Source organism: Schistocerca nitens, chromosome 2 (genome assembly GCF_023898315.1).
Source record: "Schistocerca nitens isolate TAMUIC-IGC-003100 chromosome 2, iqSchNite1.1, whole genome shotgun sequence".
NCBI classification, from domain to species: Eukaryota; Metazoa; Arthropoda; class Insecta; order Orthoptera; family Acrididae; genus Schistocerca; species Schistocerca nitens.
Window position 1 is genome coordinate 121,009,455 of NC_064615.1, and position 26,186 is coordinate 121,035,640.

Consider the following 26,186-nt stretch of genomic DNA (forward strand, 5'->3'; position numbering starts at 1 on the left):
CTATTCAAACAGAAATGTGATATTTTAATTGGTGGCAAAAGTCATGGAATAGCGATTAGCACATATAGGGAGGGCGGTAGTATCGCTTTAACACGGTATAAAACGGCAGTATATTAGCGGAGTTGTCATTTGTACTCAGGTAATTCAAGTGAACAGGTGTTCCTCAAGGTTATGGCCATACGACGGGAGTTGATAGGCTTTGAATGCGGTGTGGTATTCTACATTTCGGAAATCGTTAGGGAATTCATTATTCCGTGATTCGCATTGTCAAGAGTGACGAGAATATCAAATTTCAGGCACTACCTGTCATCATGGACAGAGCAGTGGCCTTCACTTCGCGACCGAGAGCAGCGGCGTTTGCGTTCAGCAGTGAGTGATAAAAAAACAAGCAGCACTGCGTGAAATAACCTCAGAAATCAATGTGGGACGTACGACGGACGTATCTGTTAGGATAGCCCAGCGAAATTTGGCGTTAATGGGCTATGGCAGCAGGCGACCGATGCGAGTGCCTTTGTTAACAGCGTCACATCGCCTGCAGCGACTCTCCTGGGCTTGTAACCATATCGATTGGACCCTAGACGACTGGAAAATCGTGGCCTGGTCAGATGAGTCCTGATTTCAGTTGGTAACAGCTGATAGTAGGGTTTGAGTGTAGCAAACACCCGACGAGGTCATGGACCCAAGTTATGAAAAAAAGCACTGTGCAAGATGGTGGTGGCTCCATAATGGTGTGGTCTGTGTTTACGTGGAATGGACTGGATCCTCTGGTCCAACTGAACTGATTATTGACTGGAAATGATTATGTTCGCTATTTGGAGACCATTTGCAGCCATTTACTTAATTCATTTTTATGGATGATAATTGGCCGTGTCACTGGGCCACCATTGTTCACAGTTGGCTTGAAGATCATTCTGGACGTTGTTGTTGTTGTGGTCCTCAGTCCTGAGACTGGCTTGATGCAGCTCTCAATGCTACTCTATCCTGTGCAAGCTTCTTCATCTCCCAGTACCTACTGCAACCTACATCCTTCTGAATCTGCTTAGTGTATTCATCTCTTGGTCTCCCTCTACGATTTTTACCCTCCACGCTGCCCTACAATACTAAATTTGTGATCCCTTGATGCCTCAAAACATGTCCTACCAACCGATCCCTTCTTCTAGTCAAGTTGAGCCACAAACTTCTCTTCTCCACAATCCTATTCAATACCTCCTCATTAGTTACGTGATCTACCCACCTTATCTTCAGCATTCTTCTGTAGCACCACATTTCGAAAGCTTCTATTCTCTTCTTGTCCAAACTAGTTATCGTCCATGTTTCACTTCCATACATGGCTACACTCCATACAAATACTTTCAGAAACGACTTCCTGACACTTAAGTCTGTACTCGATGTTAACAAATTTCTCTTGTTCAGAAACGCTTTCCTTGCCATTGCCAGTCTACATTTTATATCCTCTCTACTTCGACCATCATCAGTTATTTTACTCCCTAAATAGCAAAACTCCTTTACTACTTTAAGTGTCTCATTTCCTAATCTAATTCCCTCAGCATCACCCGACTTAATTTGACTACATTCCATTATCCTCGTTTTGCTTTTGTTGATGTTCATCTTATATCCTCCTTTCAAGACACTGTCCATTCCGTTCAACTGCTCTTTCAAGTCCTTTGCTGTCTCTGACAGAATTACAATGTCATCGGCGAACCTCAAAGTTTTTACTTCTTCTCCATGAATTTTAATACCTACTCCAAATTTTTCTTTTGTCTCCTTCACTGCTTGCTCAATATACAGATTGAATAACATCATGGAGAGGCTATAACCCTGTCTCACTCCTTTCCCAACCACTGCTTCCCTTTCATGCCCCTCGACTCTTATAACTGCCATCTGGTTTCTGTACAAATTGTAAATAGCCTTTCGCTCTCTGTATTTTACCCCTGCCACCTTCAGAATTTGAAAGAGAGTATTCCAGTCAACATTGTCAAAAGCTTTCTCTAAGTCTACAAATGCTAGAAACGTAGGTTTGCCTTTTCTTAATCTTTCTTCTAAGATAAGTCGTAAGGTTAGTATTGCCTCACGTGTTCCAACATTTCTACGGAATCCAAACTGATCTTCCCCGAGGTCCGCTTCTACCAGTTTTTTCATTCGTCTGTAAAGTATTCGCGTTAGTATTTTGCAGCTGTGACTTATTAAACTGATAGTTCGCTAATTTTCACATCTGTCAACACCTGCTATCTTTGGGATTGGAATTATTATATTCTTCTTGAAGTCTGAGGGTATTTCGCCTGTCTCATACATCTTGCTCACCAGATGGTAGAGTTTTGTCGCGACTGGCTCTCCCAAGGCCATCAGTAGTTCTAATGGAATGTTGTCTACTCCCGGGGCCTTGTTTCGACTCAGGTTTTTCAGTGCTCTGTCAAACTCTTCACGCAGTATAATATCTCCCATTTCGTCTTCATCTACATCCTCTTCCATTGCCATAATTCTGGACAACTCGAGCGAATGATTTGGCGACAGATCGGCCGACATGAATTCCATCTAACATTTATGGGACATAATCTATAGGTCAGTTCGTGCACAAAATTCTGCAGCGGCAACAATTACGCAGTTATGGACGACTGTAGAGGCAGCATGGCTCAGGACTTTTACAGGGGACTTCCAGCGATTTCTTGAGTCCATGCCACATCGGGTTGCTGCACTACGCCGAGCAAAAAGAGGTCCAACACGATGATAGGAGGTATCCCTCGATTTTTGTCACCTAAGCATATTGCGGGGCAAATTTCATCGTTATTCGTACAATGTAATACGAGGGTGAGTAAAATGAAAATCTTAAATATTTTTTAAATATTATTTATTGTGCAGAAGTGGTACAAAGCTGTACCACTATTCAGCATAATCTCCCCCACGCTCAAAGCAAGTCCTCCAGCGCTTACAAAGTGCATAAATTCCTTTAGAAAAAAATTATTTTGGTAGTCCGCGCAACCATTCATGCACCGCGTGGCGTACCTCTTCATCAGAACGGAACTTCTTTCCTCCCATTGCGTCTCTGAGTGGTCCTAACATATGGAAATCACTTGGGGCAAGGTCTGGTGAGCATGGTGGATGAAGAAGACGCTCAAAATGCAGGTGTGTGATTGTTGCAACAGCTGTACGGGCAGTGCGGGGCCTTGCATTGTCATGTTGCAAAAGGACACCTGCTGACAGCAATCCACGTCGCTTTGATTTGATTGCATGCCGCAGATGATTTTTTAGGAGATCTGTGTATGATGCACTGGTGACTGTGGTCCCTCTAGGCATGTAATGTTCCAAAATGACTTGAATCTCATCCTTCAACTTTCTTTTTTCCAGAAATATATGTGTGTCTTTAATTTCAAGATATATGTCTGGAAAATCTGTGATGTATTTGTCAAACTGATTTACATGAAATAAGTTGACTGCAATGAGGTGTCCTGTGAACTGAAAACGTAATTTTATTTCAGAAAGGATGACATCGCACACTTCCAAAGTATCTCTTTTTTTATGCCCATCAAGAATCTGTGGCTTCTGGCAGGCATTGTTCCATCATTTTCGAAACTAATCTCGTTAAGGATGAAGCCAATGTCATCTCTGATGTTTTGCATTACCACTTCAAAGTTCTGGTTGTCTGGCGTTGCTGTGGTCGGTTTGGTTATCTTCTTCTGAAGCTGATTAAAAAGTACGTCTGCATGGGGCATTATCCTACAGAAAAATGATAGCCAGGAAATGAAATCGTTATCTTGCAGTCTTTGTTTGTATGAACCAGCTTTTTCAATAGTAGAGGATAGGTTTATGCTCTCACTTCTTTCGGTGAATTCTATAACAGTAATAAAAAATTTTCCCTGTTTTCAAATACATCTTTTACTACTCACGAATGGTAATTCCATCTCGTCACACACACGGGGTAATCTTTTTTTGAATAATGCTATCCGACACTTTTGATCTCTGTGGCGAGTCAGAAAAGAAAGAAGACTTACCTGAAAGGCGTGCAAAACAGATGCGGGCTTTGCAATTGACAGAGGCTGCCGTAGACATAAGGTTGAACTTGAAGTGCATAACAGTGGATGTAGTTTGCATTTGGATATTTCTCTGTAATTAATTTCTGAACCCCGTTCGACTTGCTACTCATACTGTTTTCACCATCGTAACTCTGAACTATTAGTTTTGCTCGATCATTGCCAATTAATGGCTCAGTTTCTTTCAGAATACTCTCAGCTACAGTATGAGCAGTCTGACTTTCTGGATTAACAAAGTTCCAAAATCTTTAAGCAGCTTTTCTCTCAACAATATAACGCAAAATAATAACCAACTGAAATTGGAAAGACATATGTGCTTTCATCCGCGATTATTGCAACATAATCGGCTCGTTTTAGTTCCTTACGAACTTCATCTCAGTACACTTCCAAAGTGCATTGCAGTTCTGAACGGTCTTAGAAATGCGTGTGAACACTGATGCTTGAATAAGATGAACTTGAAGATCTTTGTCCAGTTCCACGCTGAATTGCATTAGCATGCGAAAAACTCCCTTATTTTGAGAGGCATCAGATTCATCGTGGACCCTGAGAGCCAGTTCCAAAGCACCACAGAACCAAATACAGTTTACAGTTAAATTCAATATTATATCTATTCTTTTCTACACGTTTGTTGTGGCTGTCAATTTTTTGTCTATATTGCGGAACTGATTTCTGCTAAATAATGGTTTCGCCCAGAAATGAAAGACTAAGCACATTATTCATGTGTTGCTTTGACATTTCATGTACTTTCATTTTAGACCATATATGCCCAATATCAGGTATTCCGGTCTTACACCAATGAACATCTACCCCAAATAACACACAAGGAAAACAAAAAAACAGCGTTGCTTTTTTCACAACCACAAATCTATTTCTTCTTTTGGTAAATTTGTGGACTGAACTTACGGTATCGATTTTTTGTTTGCTGCTACAGATTCAGATTCGGGAGTGGCTGACGTAGTGTTTTCTATCTGAGAGTCCTGTCGCTAAATGGCGTTTTTAATACCTCATTTACTTTGTTCATCTTCTCCAGTTTGCCGATGACACCGCCTTCCTTGCCCTTGCTCCCACCCTACAGCGCTCCCAACACCTTCTCCAATTACCCGACCTTGCAATAACTGCAACGTGTTTCTACAGAACTCTACTACGAACGTAACGCACATAAATCTGCGCCCGATTTGTTCTAACATGATCGCTAGATGGCAGATCGTGCTTCTAAAGGTCCTGCACTTTACAGCTCTCTGGCGGAAGGAATGTAAGGCTCTGGCCTCTGAGTCAAACTAGCTGTGGCACCACCTCGGCCATATGGCGTATAAAACCAGCGGCCGAGCCTTTCAGATCCATCCATAACACAGATTACTACACCTTTCTCCCCTCTGCCGGTGTGCCCCAAGGCTCCGTCCTCTCCCCCCTTCTGTACCTTTTGTACACGGCGGACATGCCGCCGCCGTCAGCCCCCGTCCATCTTCTCCAGTTTGCCGATGACACCGCCTTCCTTGCCCTTGCTCCCACCCTACAGCGCTCCCAACACCTTCTCCAATCCCATCTTGACCGGTTCACCGCTTGGTGCAACCAGTGGTTGCTCAAGGTCAATCCCTCCAGAACCCAGGCGATCATTGTAGGCAAAACCACCCCTTCCTTCCGCCTCCTTGATTTCTATCTCACCATCTATGGCCGTCCTATCACCCTCACTCCCACCCCCAAGTACCTTGGCGTCACCCTTGCCCGCCGCCTCTCCTGGACTCCCCACCTCCAGACAATCCAAGCCAAGGCACGCTCCCGACTCAGTGTCCTAAAGCTCCTCTCCGGCTGTACGTGGGGTCTGGACCCCTCCACCATCCTCCACACCTGTAAATCCCTCATCCGCCCTATCCTTTGTTATGCCCATCCGGCTTGTATCTCCGCCCCCCCCCTACCTTTTATAAATCCCTCAAAATCCTTGAACGTCATGCTCTCCGCCTCGCCTATCACATCCGTCTCCCCTCCCCCACGCGGATCCTGTACGATCTCATCCCCTTCCCCCACCTTTTCCTTGAAAGGATACGAATCCTGTACACCTCCAGCAAACTCGATCCTCCTCACCCGCTCGTCTCCCCGATCCTCTCCCACCCCCGCCCACTGCCGCGCCTGTATTCGCACGTCCCACCCGGTCTCCATCTCTCCACCCTCCTTACTCTCTCCCAAGGTGGCTTCCGCCAGCTCCCCCTCCCTGATGATGCCCTCCTCCCCTCCATCTACCCCTCCTACCAACTTTGATCCTCCCACCCTCCTTCTGTGCTTGCTCCTCTGGGCGCCCTCCCTCCCTTCTCTCCCTTTTCCCTCCCTCCTCCATTTCTCCCCCCTCCTCCATTTCTCCCCCCTCCTCCCCCGGGCTTCCCCTCCCCTGTCCCTCTCCTCCTGTCCCCATCTCCTCAGCCATTGGCATCCTTTTTCTCCCCTCTCCCCCACCTCACCCCTGTTCCCCTCTTGGCAGGTCCCCGGATTCGCACACGCTCAGTGGACATTCGCGCGCCGGAGATCACCGCCATCAGTGTTTCGTGTGTGACGTCATGTTTAGTGTTCAGTGTTCACCGTCACACTCCATCGTTCACCAGTGTCATCGTCTTCTTCAGTGTTTGTGCGTCGTGTCAACAGTTCGTAGTGTGGATTGTCGTCGAGTGTGAACGGCTTCATGTTTTTTTATGTTCATGTGTCTACTGTTTTTTCCCGCCGTTTTTCCAAGTGATGTATCTTCTCTGTTTATATCATTGTACTCTCTTTGGCTGAAGAGCGGCGTATTGTGCTGCTGCCAGCCTACCTGTTCCACGGGTTTTAAAATCACAATAAAGAAAAAAAAAACCTTTCAGACAGCGCTTATGAAGGCAGTTGATGCCAATCGGCATTTGGCTCCAAGCTTCAGAAAACTACCGCGAGAGCGCTCGCGCCAAAACGCGCGTTTCTTCAAAGTTCAAACCAGCAAATACATCCTCCGAAACAATGTTTTAAGCGCAGTTCGCACAGCGCCACTGCCTCAGAAGCCGCCCCTGCACATCACAGAATTATCGGATACTGAAGGAAACGATTGTCTGTGACTCCTCTAAACCGCAGATTTAGGCAATTCCGGCATAAAGTAGACGACTTTTTGAGATAATCTACGACCTTACTAATCACTGAAAATCTTATGTCTGCACGGGTGTCACACGGTTCGCGGGAAATTACGCCATATCCATCAGCGCAGCTGCAGTTCTCAGGTGACCTAAACGCAAGACAGATGCGAAACTTTGCACGGCAGTGGAGTGCCTATTCTTTTTCTCTGTAGATTTCCCATACTCAATACGGTTATGCACGGGCCTGGCGCGTAGAAACTATTTGTTCAGTTTCGCACAGCAGATCCGTTGGGACTACCTCCACCCCAAAACGCGGTTTTGTTGCACGGTAGGTTCATTTGTTTTAATTTCAATATAGTCTTGAAGCAGAATCGTTAGCTGTCTGGAAGGAGAGACATGTTTCCTGAAACAGTGTGTATACGTTTTATATGGCTTACATGGCTCGACATTGTAGGAAAGCTATAATTTTTCTAAGTTTTCAGAAAAATTCTTCATTGTGAATTTGCTGAAAATTAATAATTACAGTTTTATACATGTCGCTTTTCAAGATCATAATGAGTTCTTTTTTACACCTTAGTAGCTATATACAGGGTGTTACAAAAAGGTACGGCCAAACTTTCAGGAAACATTCTTCACACACAAAGAAAGAAAATATGTTGTTTGGACATGTGTCCGGAAACGCTTACTTTCCATGTTATCCTCATTTTATTACTTCTCTTCAAATCACATTAATCATGGAATGGAAACACACAGCAACAGAACGTACCAGCGTGACTTCAAACACTTTGTTAAAGGAAATGTTCGAAATGTCCTCCGATAGCGAGGATACATGCATCCACCCTCCGTCGCATGGAATCCCTGATGCGCTGATGCTGCCCTGGAGAATGGCGTATTGTATCACAGCCGTGCACAGTACGAGCACGAAGAGTCTCTACATTTGGTACCGGGGTCGCGTAGACAAGAACTTTCAAATGCCCCCATAAATGAAAGTCAAGAGGGTTGAGGTCAGGAGAGCGCGGAGGCCATGGAATTGGTCCACCTCTACCAATCCATCGGTCACCGAATCTGTTGTTGAGAAGCGTACGAACACTTCGACTGAAATGTGCAGGAGCTCCATCGTGCATGAACCACATGTTGTGTCGTACTTGTAAAAGCACATGTTCTAGCAGTACAGGTAGAGTATCCAGTATGAAACCACGATAACGTGCTCCATTGAACGTAGGTGGAGAACATGGGGCCCAATCAAGACATCACCAACAATACCTGCCCAAACGTTCACAGAAAATCTGTGTTGATGATGCGGTTGCACAATTGCGTGCGGATTCTCGTCAGCCCACACATGTTGATTGTGAAAATTTACAATTTGATCACGTTGGAATGAAGCCTCATCCGTAAAGAGAACATTTGCACTGAAATGAGGATTGACACATTGTTGGATGAACCATTCGCAGAAGTGTACTCGTGGAGGCCAATCAGCTGCTGATAGTGCCTGCACACGCTGTACATGGTACGGAAACAACTAAAATGAGCTCTAACATGGAAATTAAGCGTTTCCGGACACATGTCCACATATCATCTTTTCTTTATTTGTGTGTGAGGAATGTTTCCTGAAAGTTTGGACGTACCTTTTTGTAACACCCTGTATACAGACCGGTGAGGGCCAGGACGAGGACTGGGTAGCCCCATACTGACCTTTGATCAGACTACAAAAAGTACTTCATGTCTTCGGTGATCTTTTTTGAGGGCCTGCAGATGGCATTGAGGCAATGATTTCGAAACATTTATCACACAACAAGCAGTTTAACAAATAGTATATGCACACTATATGAAGGCTCTCGGTGAGATGACTCATGGGTGTAGCTACGTCGATCGAAAACGAATGCCAGTAATCGGCATTATTCCTTACTGACTACTATCAAATTTGGAGAGCAGACGACACGTAACATTTCGGCGAACGTCAACTCTCTCCCTCTGTTCTCGCAGATGTACATGCACCGCATGTCACGCCACTGCAGGAAGAATGTGTGCTCCACGTTTTTCTATGCGACACTTCTGTGCTACCGAAGTTCACGAACGTTTCCACTTCGATTGTACGATTGTCTCTGTACCCAGCAAAATGAGAAACGGCCCTGAGTTCAGTATTCATTTTTGTTTGTCTAGTGCAAAAATATCCATGTTTTTACGATCACAACAGTGCTGAATACAGCAGTAGGCTCAAATGGCTCTGAGCACTATGGGACTTAACATCTATGGTCATCAGTCCCCTAGAACTTAGAACTACTTAAACCTAACTAACCTAAGGACATCACACAACAGCAGTAGGAACCCTCAAAATAAAGTAGGAGTAAGTGAAATGTCAATTTATTTAATTTGTTTATAGAAGAGAATAAAGATATAAACTAAACAGAATTTTGTGTCTTGTGACAAGAAAAGCTTCATCCGCACCACAACAATAACGAAAGCTGCAACCTTCTTTGCACCGAGCGGGGTGGCGCAGTGGTTAGCACACTGGACTCGCATTCGGGAGGACGACGGTTCAATCCCGTCTCCGGCCATCCTGATTTAGGTTTTCCGTGATTTCCCTAAATCGCTTCAGGCAAATGCCGGGATGGTTCCTTTAAAAGGGCACGGCCGATTTCCTTCCCCATCCTTCCCTCACCCGAACTTGCGCTCCGTCTCTAATGACCTCGTTGTCGATGGGACGTTAAACACTAATATCCTACTCCTGCAACCTTATTCCGGCGAAAGTTTAAGGCCGGAAGTGGGAGCGCACCTCCAAACAATGCTTTACTGAAACAACTTTGTTTTAATACTCCCCGATGCCATCTGATAAAAATAATCCATCTGCATCTAAAAACAGCTAACAAAGTTATGGACAGGAATTACAAAATTTTGATCCATAAGTAACAGGAGGTAAGCCTGATGTGCTTTCCGTCCAGTGCGGTTCGATAGATTCCATGGTTCCCAATAACGATCAGTTGTTTTCATCCAGAATTATTCAGTCAGCGTTGATATACACTCCTGGAAATGGAAAAAAGAACACATTGACACCGGTGTGTCAGACCCACCATACTTGCTCCGGACACTGCGAGAGGGCTGTACAAGCAATGATCACACGCACGGCACAGCGGACACACCAGGAACCGCGGTGTTGGCCGTCGAATGGCGCTAGCTGCGCAGCATTTGTGCACCGCCGCCGTCAGTGTCAGCCAGTTTGCCGTGGCACACGGAGCTCCATCGCAGTCTTTAACACTGGTAGCATGCCGCGACAGCGTGGATGTGAACCGTATGTGTAGTTGACGGACTTTGAGCGAGGGCGTATAGTGGGCATGCGGGAGGCCAGGTGGACGTACCGCCGAATTGCTCAACACGTGGGGCGTGAGGTCTCCACAGTACATCGATGTTGTCGCCAGTGGTCGGCGGAAGGTGCACGTGCCCGTCGACCTGGGACCGGACCGCAGCGACGCACGGATGCACGCCAAGACCGTAGGATCCTACGCAGTGCCGTAGGGGACCGCACCGCCACTTCCCAGCAAATTAGGGACACTGTTGCTCCTGGGGTAACGGCGAGGACCATTCGCAACCGTCTCCATGAAGCTGGGCTACGGTCCCGCACACCGTTAGGCCGTCTTCCGCTCACGCCCCAACATCGTGCAGCCCGCCTCCAGTGGTGTCGCGACAGGCGTGAATGGAGGGACGAATGGAGACGTGTCGTCTTCAGCGATGAGAGTCGCTTCTGCCTTGGTGCCAATGATGGTCGTATGCGTGTTTGGCGCCGTGCAGGTGAGCGCCACAATCAGGACTGCATACGACCGAGGCACACAGGGCCAACACCCGGCATCATGGTGTGGGGAGCGATCTCCTACACTGGCCGTACACCACTGGTGATCGTCGAGGGGACACTGAATAGTGCACGGTACATCCAAACCGTCATCGAACCCATCGTTCTACCATTCCTAGACCGGCAAGGGAACTTGCTGTTCCAACAGGACAATGCACGTCCGCATGTATCCCGTGCCACCCAACGTGCTCTAGAAGGTGTAAGTCAACTACCCTGGCCAGCAAGATCTCCGGATCTGTCCCCCATTGAGCATGTTTGGGACTGGATGAAGCGTCGTCTCACGCGGTCTGCACGTCCAGCACGAACGCTGGTCCAACTGAGGCGCCAGGTGGAAATGGCATGGCAAGCCGTTCCACAGGACTACATCCAGCATCTCTACGATCGTCTCCATGGGAGAATAGCAGCCTGCATTGCTGCGAAAGGTGGATATACACTGTACTAGTGCCGACATTGTGCATGCTCTGTTGCCTGTGTCTATGTGCCTGTGGTTCTGTCAGTGTGATCATGTGATGTATCTGACCCCAGGAATGTGTCAATAAAGTTTCCCCTTCCTGGGACAATGAATTCACGGTGTTCTTATTTCAATTTCCAGGAGTGTATATTAAGGCTGCAGATGTTCTCGTATAGCCTTTGACGTTCCGGCCACACTTATTCGTATGTTAGTCTCTTCAGAGAAAAAATAAAATAAAAGCAGGATACATGTTCAGCTCTTTATCTACATCTACATCTATTGTCTGGAAATCATCGTGAGGTACATGGAAGAGGGTAACTATCATTATATCAGTTATTATGGTCTCTTTCCGTTCCATTCACTTATGGAGCACGGGAAGAATGATTGAATGAATCTGTGTGTGCAGCAATTATTCTAATTTTATCCTCACGAGCCCTATGTGAGCGATACGCAAGTGGTTGTAGTATATTCCCAGCGTCATTTAAAGCCTGTTCATGAAACTTCGTTAATAGACTTTCTCGGGACAGTTCACGTCCATCTTCAAAAGTCTGCCAGTTCAGTTCCTTCAGTACCCGTGTGACACTCTCCCAGAGCTCAAACAAACCTGTAGCCATTCGTGCTGTCCTTCTCTGTATACGTTCAATATCCCTGTTAGTCCTATTTAGTATGCGTCCCACGCAATATTCTAGAAGCAGTCGCACGAGTGATTTGTAAGCAATCTCCTTTGTAGAGTGATTGCACTTCCCCAGTATTCTACCAATAAACTGAAGTCTACCACGAGCTTTACCTACAACTGAACCTACCGGATCATTCCAGTACATTTCACATGTCTACAAAGCGTTACAGCAAGGTATTTACAGGGTGTTTCAAAAATGACCGGTATATTTGAAACGGCAATAAAAACTAAACGAGCAGCGATAGAAATACACCGTTTGTTGCAATATGCTTGGGACAACAGTACATTTTCAGGCAGACAAACTTTCGAAATTACAGTAGTTACAATTTTCAACAACAGATGGCGCTGCGGTCTGGGAAACTCTATAGTACGATATTTTCCACATATCCACCATGCGTAGCAATAATATGGCGTAGTCTCTGAATGAAATTACCCGAAGCCTTTGACAACGTGTCTGGCGGAATGGCTTCACATGCAGATGAGATGTACTGCTTCAGCTGTTCAATTGTTTCTGGATTCTGGCGGTACACCTGGTCTTTCAAGTGTCCCCACAGAAAGAAGTCACAGAGGTTCATGTCTGGCGAATAGGGAGGCCAATCCACGCCGCCCCCTGTATGTTTCGGATAGCCCAAAGCAATCACACGATCATCGAAATATTCATTCAGGAAATTAAAGACGTCGGCCGTGCGATGTTGCCGGGCACCATCTTGCATAAACCACGAGGTGTTCGCAGTGTCGTCTAAGGCAGTTTGTACCGCCACAAATTCACGAAGAATGTCCAGACAGCGTGATGCAGTAATCGTTTCGGATCTGAAAAATGGGCCAATGATTCCTTTGGAAGAAATGGCGGCCCAGACTAGTACTTTTGGAGGATGCAGGGACGATGGGACTGCAACATGGGGCTTTTCGGTTCCCCATATGCGCCAGTTCTGTTTATTGACGAAGCCGTCCAGGTAAAAATAAGCTTCGTCAGTAAACCAAATGCTGCCCACATGCATATCGCCGTCATCAATCCTGTGCACTATATCATTAGCGAATGTCTCTCGTGCAGCAATGGTAGCGGCGCTGAGGGGTTGCCGCGTTTGAATTTTGTATGGATAGAGGTGTAAACTCTGGCGCATGAGACGATACGTGGACGTTGGCGTCATTTGGACCGCAGCTGCAACACGGCGAACGGAAACCCGAGGCCGCTGTTGGATCACCTGCTGCACTAGCTGCGCGTTGCCCTCTGTGGTTGCTGTACGCGGTCGCCCTACCTTTCCAGCACGTTCATCCGTCACGTTCCCAGTCCGTTGAAATTTTTCAAACAGATCCTTTATTGTATCGCTTTTCGGTCCTTTGGTTACATTAAACCTCCGTTGAAAACTTCGTCTTGTTGCAACAACACTGTGTTCTAGGCGGTGGAATTCCAACACCAGAAAAATCCTCTGTTCTAAGTAATAAACCATGTTGTCTACAGCACACGTGCACGTTGTGAACAGCACACGCTTACAGCAGAAAGACGACGTACAGAATGGCGCACCCACAGACTGCGTTGTCTTCTATATCTTTCACATCACTTGCAGCGCCATCTGTTGTTGAAAATTGTAACTACTGTAATTTCGAAAGTTTGTCCGCCTGAAAATGTACTATTGTCCCAAGTATATTGCAACAAACGGTGTATTTCTATCGCTGCTCGTTTAGGTTTTATTGCCGTTTCAAATATACCGGTCATTTTTGAAACACCCTGTATATGAGATGGCTGATTCCAACAGTTACTCTCTGATATTATAGGATACTACATTTCTTTCATTTTGTGAAGATCGCAGTTTTACATTTCTGAACATTTAAAGCAAGCTGCCAGCCAATCTTTGCACCACTTTGAAATCTTATAAAGATTTGACTGAATATTTACGCAACTTCCATCAAACGGTACTTCATCATAGACAACTGCATCATCTCCAAAAAGTCTACGGTTACTATTAATATTATCTGCAAGGTTTTTAAAATACAATATGAACAGCAAAGGACCCAACACACTTCCCTGGGCCACAGTGGAAGTTACATCTACGTTCGACGATGACTGTCAACCCAAGATATCATGCTGTGTCCTCCCTACCAAAAAGTCCTCATTCCACTTACAAATTTCACGTGGTACTCCATGCAATCGTACTTTTGATAGTAAGCGTATATGTGGTACTGAGTCAAATGATTTTCAGAAATCAAGAAATACTGCATCTGCCTGACTGCGTTGACCCAAAGCTTTCAGTATGTGAGAAAAGTGCGAGGTGACTTTCACATGATCGATATTTTCGGAATCCATGCTGGTTGGCATTGAGGAATTCATTGTGTTCGGATACCTCATTAGATTTGAGTTCGGAGTATGTTCTAAGATACTGGAACAAATCAGTGTCAATGCTATTGGACGGTAGTTGTGTAGATCACTTCTGCTACCCTTCTTGTAGATGAGTGTGACCTCTGCTCTTTTCCAAGAAATGGGCACGGTTTTTTGTTCGAGAGAAAAGTTTTGAGGAACTCAAGGTCTTGATAAGCTTCGAGAAGCGTCTAAGATTCGCCCAAACAAAGTTGACGCTCGGTGCGGTGGCTGATGGGAGCGACTGTAAATGGGAAATGCTTTTACGGTCAGTCCCATCAACCACCACGCCGAATATCAACTTTGCGCGTGTAGTACATTTCTTTCGTTTTTGGTATTCTGCATCTGTGCTTCTCTATTGGTCATGTAAATCGTGATTTAGTAAACAGTTTGCACTAATGATATCATGCTTCTTCTGAACACTCTAGCAAACTGACAAAATCAAATGCAGCTATGGCAGAATCCGATAACGAGTTTTTTGTTTTGTTTTTGTTTTTTTTAAACATGTAACTAAGGAGCAGACATATCAGATAACTACGAAAATTCGAAATGATGTGATTTCTGAAGTAATTCCAGCGTGAATGACCGATGGTTGGATATCAGGATACATGTCTGAGTCCAATATACTCATTTTTTATCAATCTCCTGTGCCAACCTTTTCGTCTCAGAGTAGCACTTGCATCCTACATCCTCGATCATTGGCTGGATTTATTCCAGTGTCTGTCTTCCTGTACTGTTTTCACCCTCAACAGCACCCTCTACTTCCGTGATGTCTTAACAACACACCTATCATCTGGTTTATTCTTGTTGACACTGTTTTCCATATATTCCTTCCCTTGCCGATTCTGAGGAGAACCTCCTCATTCGTTACCTTAGCATTCAACCTAATTTTCAGCATTCGTCTGCAGCACCACATTTCAAATGCTTCGATTCTCTTCTGTTCTGGTTTTCCAACAGTCCGTGTCTTGCGTGCATGCAGTGCTGTGCTCCAAAGGTACATTCTCAGAAATTTGTTTCTTATATTAAGACCCGTGTTTGATGCCAGTAGACTTTGCTTTCCCAGGAATGCCCTTTCTGACAGTTCTAGTCTGCTTTTTATGTCCATTTTGCTCCATCTGTAGTGGATTATTTTGCTGCCTAGGTAGCAGAATTTCTTAACTTCAGATATTTTGCGATTACCAATTATGATGTTAAGTTTCTCGCTTTTCTCATTCTACTACTTCTCATTACTTTCGTCTTTCTTCAGTTTCCTTTCAGTCCACATTAGATGTTTTTCCATTCAGCTAGTCCTGTAATTCTCCTTCCCTTTCACTGCGGACAGCAATGTGATCAGTGCATCTTATCATTGATATCGTTTTACCTTGAATTCTAATTCGCTTCTTGAAACTTGCTGATATAAAGACAAATATGTAATTTGTTAACCATTTTATTGTAAACATGCACAACAAATGAAATGAATGACCAATAAGATTGTGTGAAACTCTGTGCAGGTGATAAAACACTCGAGTACTTTTACAACGAAATTGATTCACTTTATTTGCTTAAAATGAAAGACACCGAAATACACATACATTAATGTAAGCTTCCGTCAACAGGCTGGTCAAAGAGCTACTAAGATAAAGTCGTTAAACACACATGTACAGTATGTTCCTTGGTCTCAATTTCAATCTCTGAATAGCCCTTGGAGATCATTGTCCCATAGAACCTTTCCCCATCCGTCTCCAGTGTGCAGCGTGGAAGGTAGGTGTTAGGTAAGGTGGTGGCACCAATAACCCTGGACGTACTTGTGCAGGAAGGGCATGGTCCAAAGGAGTCGGCCGTATCGAGAGCCAGCAGGGGTGTTGATGTCGTCTCAAAGTGATGACGTTGGTGCACACTCTCTCTGACTGGAGTGAGGAGTAGGGCAGCAGACCATCGTGGATTTATTATTTATTTTTTTATTTATTTATCTCTTGTTCCGGTGATCCATGTTGTGACAGTATCACAGGATATGGAACGTATCAATTTTACAAGCTTTTGGCCAGAATTTATGGTAATACATAAAACAAAACAAAAACAGTAAATAGTAACTTAGGCCCCACTACAAAAAAAATATATTTTAGAAATAGATAGAGATTACAAAACAAAAAACAGTAAACAGTAACTTAGGTCCCACTACAAAAATACATTTTAGAGAGAGATAAAGATTACAAAATAATAAGTGTTACAGAGAAATAAATATTGCAAAATATATGTTTACAATAAAAATATTCGGTATTACATATACAAATTTGGGCATACATTTGCAATTTACAATACAAGAGATGTTAAACACTGTAGTTCAGGAACTCTTCTAATGTATAAAATGATCCTTGCAATAGGAACTGCCTTAAGGTTTTTTTAAACAGGAGATCATCATCTACCAAACACTTAATTCTTGAAGGGAGGGCATTAAAAATCTTACAGCCACTGAAATGGACTCCTTTCTGCACCATATTTAGATTTGGCTGTTCATAGTGGATATCATGTTTCCTTCTAGTATTGTGACTGTGATATGCGCTATTCAGCTTAAAGATGGATTTTTCTTTCCTTATGAAGCACATCAATGAAAATAGATATTGCGCAGTGGATGTAAGTATTTCAAGCTTCTTAAAAAGATTCCTGCATGTGGCTCTAGGTTGGACTCCACACATGATCCTTATGGCTCTTTTTTGTACACACAGTACTTTTTTAGCCAGTGGCTGATTTCCCCAAAATATAATTCCAAATGCCATAATTGCATGATAGTAACCATAATACGCTGACTTCGTGGTTTCCATATTTCTATAAGAGGAGAGTGTATCAGAGGTAGATGTAATATCCTATTGTTGATAATCTAGTCCTTCGTCACTTTCTTCATCTAGCAGAACCTACTCTCGTAAAGCTGTTGAACAGAGACAGTTGAAGGTCTGCTGTTAAGCAAAATAGTAAAGGTTGGCTCGAAACACAGTAGCAATTGATGAGGCCTGAAAAACCGTTCTTGTAAGGCTGACCACATAGTATCATCACGCAGCATCTTCTCTCAATGCCTGTGGTCAAATACGTGATAGACACCTTGCACATAAGGAGGGGGTGTGTGGACACAAGATGTACGTTATTTCACCTTTGTTACTGAATGCGGTTATTCACATTCTGCCACACATGGAGATGGAAGCAGAAAGTCAGCAGGAAGTGTTAGGCTTTCAGCGTACAAAATTTCTACTAAAGATGACCGTTGCTAGTGGTGTGCACACCCAGCGATACTCACAGTAAGACTTCTGCCCACTACAAGGAGCGGCATATGAGAGTGCAGATGATACGGAGTATTTAGAAGAGGATGGATGCCCCACAGTCTGCACAACTCTTCAAGTGTAAATCCTGATCTGTATTTACCAAAGATGGGCAGCTGGAACATAAATTCACTTGTGTACACGGCCAAGTGCAGTCAGTTTGGCTGTCGTGTCTATCAGTGGAACTGCTTCCACTCGGTGCGCCACTCTACCGTTGCTAATGGTATGTGTCGGAAACTGTGCAATTCTGGCAGTGCTCCCACTGGATCCAAGTGGAGGTGTTGCAGTCTCCAATTTATTATTTATTTATTTTTGAGCTTTTCCTCAATACAGAGGCTTATCTCCAACATAATACGAGGGCGGTTCAGAAAGTAACCTCCGATTGGTCACAGTGCGGGTTGTGGGGGGAGTAGCGACGCCATCTGTGCGTTCACGCACTCAACAGGTCAGTCGGCATCAAGCCGTGGTCGAGTGAACGTCGTACCTGCGCTAGTTTAGTTTTTGTGGCAGTTTGAAATGTGTGCTGCAATAGAAAACCCCGCCAAATGTGAAGTGCGTGCTGTCATAAGGTTTTTTACAGCCAAAGGATATTCTGCAGCAGCTATTCATCGTGAGCTTTGTGCCGTGTACGGACCAAGAGTTATGAGTGAAGGAGTTGTCCGTGAATGGGTACGTTTATTTAAAAGTGGACGAGAAAACGTTCATGATGAAGAGAGGAGTGGTAGACCATCATTGGTGACTGACGAACTCGTTCAGACAGTTGATGCAAAAGTTCGTGAAAATCGACGTTTCTCAATGTCGGAGTTGTCTACTGGTTTTCCACAGATTTCTAAGACTCTCTTGTACGAGATAGTGACAGCAAGATTGGGTTACCGTAATTCTTACCGACCACCACAAAACTCAAAGAATGGCCTCTGCATTAGACTTTCTGTCACGTTATGAGGACGAAGGAGAACCATTGTTAAACAGAATCGTGACCGGTGACGAAACCTGGATTAAGTACGTGAACCCTGAGACAAAAGAACAATCAAAGATGTGGGCACATTCAAATTCGCCTACCAAACCAAGAAAAGCCTCGCAAGATTTTTCTGCCGGAAAACTGATGGCAACGGTGTTTTGGGATGCCAAAGGGGTGTTGTTGGTTGAATTCATGGAACGTGGTACGACCATTAATCAAGATGTGTACTGTGAAACAATAAAAAAGTTACGACGGGCTATACAGAATAAACTCCGTGGTATGCTGACTTCCGGTATCGTTTTTTTGCACGATAACGCCCGTCCTCACTCTGCTCGCAGAACAACGGCCCTTCTTGAGTCCTTCAAGTGGGACGTTATCAACCATCCACCTTACAGCCTAGACCTGGCGCCAAGTGATTATCACCTCTTCATGCATTTGAAGAAATGGCTCGGGTCACAGCGGTTTGATGACGACGAAGAGCTCAAAGATGCGGTCACAGGCTGGCTCCAGGCACAAGCGGGTGATTTTTATGCAGAAGGAATTTCAAAGCTTGTGAAGAGATACGATAAGTGCCTCAATCGCTATGGAGACTATGCAGAAAAATAGTGCAAAGCTGTAGTTGTAAGATGTATATATTAAAATATTTTTATTTAACTTGGTGTATTTTTTTAAATCAACCGGAGGTTACTTTCTGAACAGCCCTCGTAATTTACTTGGAAATTACAATACAAACAATAAACGTTCTTAAACTATACTCTCAAAATATTTCTCCAGGTGTTTCGATCTTGCGTGTCCTCTTCCTCTGCGCCCATTCTCCTCATCGTGTGCTGTACATTTTGGAGCCAGGTGGTCACAGGTCGTCCTCTTCTTCTTCTCCCCTCCGGTTCCCACTCCAGTATCAATTTTGGTATTCTGGCTTCCTCCATTCGTCGTACATGCCCATACCACTGTAATTTCTTCCTATCCATTACGTCATATATTCTTTCTTTTATTTCCATTCTCCTTATTACTTCGGTGTTCCTTATCTTTTCTTTCCTGGAGATTCTTGCCGATCTTCTCCAAAAGTCCATCTCTAGAGCTTGTAATTTTCTAATGTGCTTCATGTTAATTGTCCAGGACTCCGTTCCATACAGAACCACACTCTCTAATATGGATTTGTATATTAATTTTTTAGTTCTGCTCATTACATTCCTGCTCCATAAGACTGAGTTAAGCATCCCAATGACACTCCACTACTAATTCTTTTATTGCTTTCTAACTCTGATTTTCCCTCGATTTCTAAAATGGATCCCAAATAACAGAAAGTGTTTATCTTTTTGATTTTCTTTCCTTCGATGTATAGCTCATCTGAATCATTAGTCAAGTATTCTGTTTTTTTGGTAATTAATCTTCAAACCCCAAGTTTTGTATGCTACTGCTAGTTGATTGCACATATAGTTAGCATCCTCCCCATCTTGTGCTACGACTACTTGATCATCAGCAAATAATAAATGATGTAGGTACACTCCATCTCTTATTTCTAATCCCATACTATTACATTTACGAGACCATGTTCTAAGGCTGATATCTATATAGATTTTAAATAATGATGGTGACATAGGACAGCCCTGTAAAAGGCCTTTGCTTGTTCTAAATTTCTGTGAAAGTTTATTACCAACTTTAACTTGGCAAATGATATCTTTATACATCTGTTGTATTATTTTAATCAAAGAAGGGTTTATGTTTGCCATATGTAGTGCTCTCCAAAGTAATTTTCTTGGAACAGTATCATACGCTTTTTCTAGATCTATGAAAATTAATCCTATATTTTTTGATTTTTCCCTATGTTTCTCCAAAATCTGTCGTAATGTGAAAATATGGTCTACACATGATCTCCCAGCCGTGAATCCACATTGTTCTTCTTGGGTTTTAAAGTTTTTTTCCAGTTTGTTTTTAATTACTTTCGCAAAAATTCTCATTAATGTGTTTGTAACACAAATTCCTCGATAGTTTGAACAAATTTTGCGATCCCCTTTCTTAAATATTGTATTAATGTAACCTAGCTTCATGTCGTTGGGTATTGAATCTCCATTTATCATTTTGTTGAAGAGCTGTGTTATCAGTTTCACAATTTTGTCACCACCATATTTCAGACACTCCAGATTGATATTGTCTGGTCCCGGTGATTTACCATTCTTTCCTGTTCTCAACGCCTGAAGTACTTCACTTTCTAAAATCTGGATCTCATCATCTTCATGTCCTTTATCTTCCCCTGTTCCTTCCTCTAGATATTCGTCTCTGTCCTCATTTAATAATTTTTAGTCTCCAATTTGGATGGTCAAATTTTCCATGTGGTGGGAAGTCGAGGCAAGCCAGGTCCATTTCCTGCAAATGGCCTTCACAATAGATTGCACAAAATCCTCTGTCACAAACTTTGTGGTAGGGCAGGCAGCAGTGTGTGACAGGTTAAGTAGGTTGTCGGAAATAGCTCTATGAAACTTTACTGGGACCAGTGGACATAATTCGCCTTGTGACGTATTGCACCACAGATGCAATGTAAGAGTGCCATCTCTGTCGATATTTCCTTTGTTCTCTTGCCAGTTCACTGAAATCTATCAAGGCACTAAGTGTGCTAATGCGCAACAGATAGTCGCCGACCATATGGTCTGCCCCATTGATGTAGTAAATGTCAGTAATGAACTGCCCGATATAATCCAGATAATGCAAGTGGTGGGAGGTGCAGTTCAGTTCCTGTTGGGGTTGCACAGTGCTTGTACTAGAAGTCGGTGGTCAACGTCTTTCAAAATACTTCCAGAAACACTTGATAGATTCATACAATGCCAAATTTTTTGGTCTTAAGCTAACTACTGTTGCTGTGATGCAGTCAATTTTCGTGAAACGAAATGTAGTGTTGTTACAGTTTGTTACAAAACTGCATCCACTACCGATTCACTGACATCTGCAGTAATGAAGAGATGCGCTGAAGGTGCTCGGTGTGACAAAGTGATTGCAGTTTGAAGTCAGTCGTTGTTAGTGTCAAGTGCAAATTGCATCTTGGAGGTCCATAGCAGGCACTGTTTACTCCAAGTAGTTTTACCTGTTAACGCATTATTTATGGGCTCTGAACTTCTGCAGCATGAGTAATGTGTTGCCTACATTCCGAGAAATCTCCAAAGTTCATGGATTGTGGTAGGACATTGTGACTGTTGGATGAATTCTGTGTTCTTTTGTCAGTCTGGGATTGTCTCACATCACCATGTGTCCCAAGAATGTAATCTCTTTCTTGCGTTACTGGCACTTGTCCTTGTTTGTCACTATTGCAAATTTATCCAGTTGGATGAAGAAGGGAAAAAAACAGTATATTGCCTAAGTATGGAAAACAGAATGGAAGGTGACTAAGAGGCCCATTTGATAAAACACTACCAAGTTTGGGCAACATTTTTTAATCCAAAAAGCATGTATAACAATTCAAATAACCTGAAAGGAGTGATGATGTCAGTTCTGGAAATGTCTTTCATTGCCATTTGAATCTGGAAGTATGACTTCTCACAGGTGATAATTCCTGTATATTAGTGATTTTATATCTGTCTGGTGCAATTCTGGCATTCAGTACCTTACACTTCCTTCACATAATGTATGTGCTTCACATAATGTATGTGCCGTTCTTAGCAATAAGTGGATGCATGAGCCCAATGCTCTACTTGACGGTCGCATGATACTCTTAGTTTTTTAATAGATGATTACACAACATGTAACTTAGCTGGAGTTAGACGTCATTCTATCTGGAAGACTGGAAGCTCTTCAGAAGTTTTTATTCTGTTGAGATTTCTGTCCGTAATGCCACGTTACTAGACAAAATACGAGTAACACTGGAAGGTCAAGAAGATTCACTGATGACATAGTCACTGACTAGTGTATACTCCTTGCCCATTGCGTTAAGCCCGTGGTTGGGGGGGAGCAGGTGTACTCACTGATGATTCCAACTGGGCAAAACATCTATGAATGTTACAGACTGCCGCATCATATAAACATTTTATTTCCCTGTTATCTCCATTGTTCACAGCATCCAGCTCCAACAAGGTCTGAGTGAGTTTTTCATCCAGATATTTATATTCTTTATCTTGTTTAGAGGACCCAGTAAAGTCGCTTATAATAATCTTTAAATTCTCTTTCATTATGTTTGCCATGCAAAGGTTTTTGTAACACGAAATTTTCATCTACTAATTTTTCACGTTTTGATGTCTATGTACATCTGCTCCATTGTAGCCAGCTGCTTAGTTAGCAAACGCTATGAGTCTTAAAGTTCTGTGGTCAATGATTCAGGGAAATCTGTCAACACTGTCAAAGCAGGAATTGATAGTTTGTGTATAACACCAGAAATGGAATTACCAGTATCTCTGTTTTGAAGTATTCCCTCCATTAATTCGGTGTAAGGGTGGAAGTGACGAAGAAAATCGGTACTCAGCAGTGGCTTGTTGATTTCAGCTGCCATGAATGTCCATATAAATGGTGTGCCCTGACTTCAGTTAACAGTGCAAGTCATGGTCCCATACATCTTAACAGGAGTATGAATCCCCATCTGGAGCTGTAGAAGAGATACTGAAGTTGGTGGCCTGGCAGCCGTTTTCGGCATTGTGCTTGTTTCACAGCACGAGTTGATGAGAAGATACTGACTTGTGTTTCTATCAAGCTTATATAAAAGGCCGCAATGCTGGGACCTGTGAGGCAAGTTGATTTGGTTTATGTGCATAAGGTTTAAGTGTACTTGCTTATATGCATGATATGTGATGCCTACTGAAGATTGATCGGCATTTGGCTGCAAGCACGGTGTGGTGTATTTATGAGCGACAGCTCTGAATTGCAAATGAAACCAACACAAACAAGTGCTCTGTCGGCTGTTACTGGAACTCAAGAGTGACATCAGCCGTGGACTGGTCTGCTGCACACAGCTGATGGCGAGGCATCCTGGGAGCCAAGTGGCTTTTACTTCTGCCAAATGTGCCGTGTGTTCCTTTTTGCGTTACTTGTAGCTTTATACGTCAGGTTCATAATGATGTGCCCATCATTTCGTTAATGGCCATAGTTATTGTGATAGGTTCCACAACGAAACATTGTCTCGAAATTTGGTAGAAAATCCGAAGAAATTCTGGTCGTATGTAAAGTAAACAAGTGGCAAGACGCAGTCAATACCTTCGCTGCGCAGTGCCGATGGTACTGTTACCGACGACTGTGCCGCTAAAGCGGAGCTATTGCACGTAGTTTTCCGAAATTGCTTCACCAGGGAAGACGAATGGAATATTCCAGAATTTGAAACACGAACAGCTGCTGGCATGAGTTTCTTAAAAGTAGATACCTTAAGGGTTGCGAAGCAACTCAAATCGCTTGATACGGGCAAGTCTTCAGGTCCAGATTGTATACCGATTAGGTTCCTTTCAGATTACGCTGATACAATAGCTCCCTACTTAGCAATCATATACAACCGCTCACTCACAGATAGATCTGTACCTACAGATTGGAAAATTGCGCAGGTCGCACCAGTGTTTAAGAAGGGTAGTAGGAGTAATCCCTCGAACTACAGACCTATATCATTGACGTCGGTTTGCAGTAGGGTTTTGGAGCATATAATGTATTCAAACATTATGAATCACCTCGAAGGGAACGATCTATTGATACGTAATCAGCATGGTTTCAGAAAACATCGTTCTTGTGCAACGCAGCTAGCTCTTTATTCGCACGAAGTAATGGCCGCTATCGACAGGGGATCTCAAGTTGATTCCGTATTTCTAGATTTCCGGAAAGCTTTTGACACCGTTCCTCACAAGCGACTTCTAATCAAGCTGCAGGCCTATGGGGTATCATCCCAGTTGTGCTACTGGATTCGTGATTTCCTGTCAGGAAGGGCGCAGTTCGTGGTAATAGACGGCAAATCATCGAGTAAAACTGAATTGATATCAGGTGTTCTCCAGGAAAGCGTCCTGGGACCTCTGCAGTTCCTGATCTATATAAATGACCTGGGTGACAACCCGAGTAGTTCTCTTAGGTTGTTCGCAGATGATGCTGTAATTTACCGTCTAGTAAGGTCATCCGCAGACCAGTATCAGTTGCAAAGCGATTTAGAAAAGATTGCTGTATGGTGTGGCAGGTGGCAGTTGACACTAAATAACGAAATGTGTGAGGTGATCCACATGAGTTCCAAAAGAAATCCGTTGGAATTCGATTACTCGATAAATAGTACAATTCTCAAGGCTGTCAATTCAACTAAGTACCTGGGCGTTAAAATTACGAACAACTTCAGTTGGAAAGACCACATAGATAATATTGTGGGGAAGGCGAGCCAAAGGTTGCGTTTTGTTGGCAGGACACTTAGGAGATGCAACAAGTGCACTAAAGAGACAGCTTACAGTGCACTCGTTCGTCCTCTGTTAGAATATTGCTGCGCGGTGTAGGATCCTTACCAGGTGGGATTGACGGAGGACATCGAAAGGGTGCAAAAAAGGGCAGCTCGTTTTGTATTATCACGTAATAGGGGAGAGAGTGTGGCACATATGATACGCGAGTTGGGATGGAAGTAATTAAAGCAAAGACGTTTTTCGTCGCGGCAAGATCTATTTACGAAATTTCAGTCACCAACTTTCTCCTTCGAATGCGAAAATATTTTGTTGTGCCCAACCTACATAGGTAGGAATGATCATCAAAATAAAATAAGAGAAATCAGAGCTCGAACAGAAAGGTTTATGTGTTCGTTTTTCCCGCGCACTGTTCGGGAGTGGAATGGTAGAGAGATAGTATGATTGTGGTTCGATGAACCCTCTGCCAAGCACTTAAATGTGAATTGCAGAGTAATCATGTAGATGTAGATGTAGATATTTACATGGAAGTAGCACACTGCGCAAAATTCGAAAAAGTTTGCAATGAAAAATGGGGGTCACTACGGTTTTGTGTTTGGTACAGATTATATGTTGCTCAGTATAAAATTTAGCTCATATATCGAATTTTCTTTAGACTTGGCTGGAGGTCACTATCTGTCACCAGTCTGGAGAAAATTGATCTGATGTAGCACACGAATTTGGGTTCGCGCCACACCAGTGATACAGCCAGAGTGAAATATCCACAACGTTCCTCATATTTCACAAATGGTTTGCCGGCCGCGGTGGTCTCGCGGTCCTAAGCGCTCAGTCCAGAACCGCGCGACTGCTACGGTCGCAGGTTCGAATCCTGCCTCGGGCATGGATGTGTGTGATGTCCTTAGGTTAGTTAGGTTTAAGTAGATGTAAGTTCTAGGGGACTGATGACCTCAGATGTTAAGTCCCGAAGTGCTCAGAGACATTTGAACCACTTTGAACAAATGGTTTGAGATACTGAAATTGAGATTGTGAAAAATTATAACACACAAGGAGGAGAGTATTTCATATCTGAATCCTCCCCATTGCACGCAAATGTTGCATGGTGGTGGCATGATCACAGTTCATCACAATTGCTAGTTTCTGACACGAATCATTGTGGATTAATGCATTTAAACGATCTTCATCAACC

The 26,186-nt window shown here is 43.5% G+C and overlaps 1 protein-coding gene across 1 annotated transcript in view; it reads left to right on the forward strand.

The window, feature by feature from the left end:
• The window catches only part of LOC126235805 (serpin B6-like), a 286,482-nt gene that overhangs the window by 52,394 nt on the left and 207,902 nt on the right, over window positions 1-26,186 (forward strand). The gene's annotated exons all lie outside the window — the stretch shown is intronic.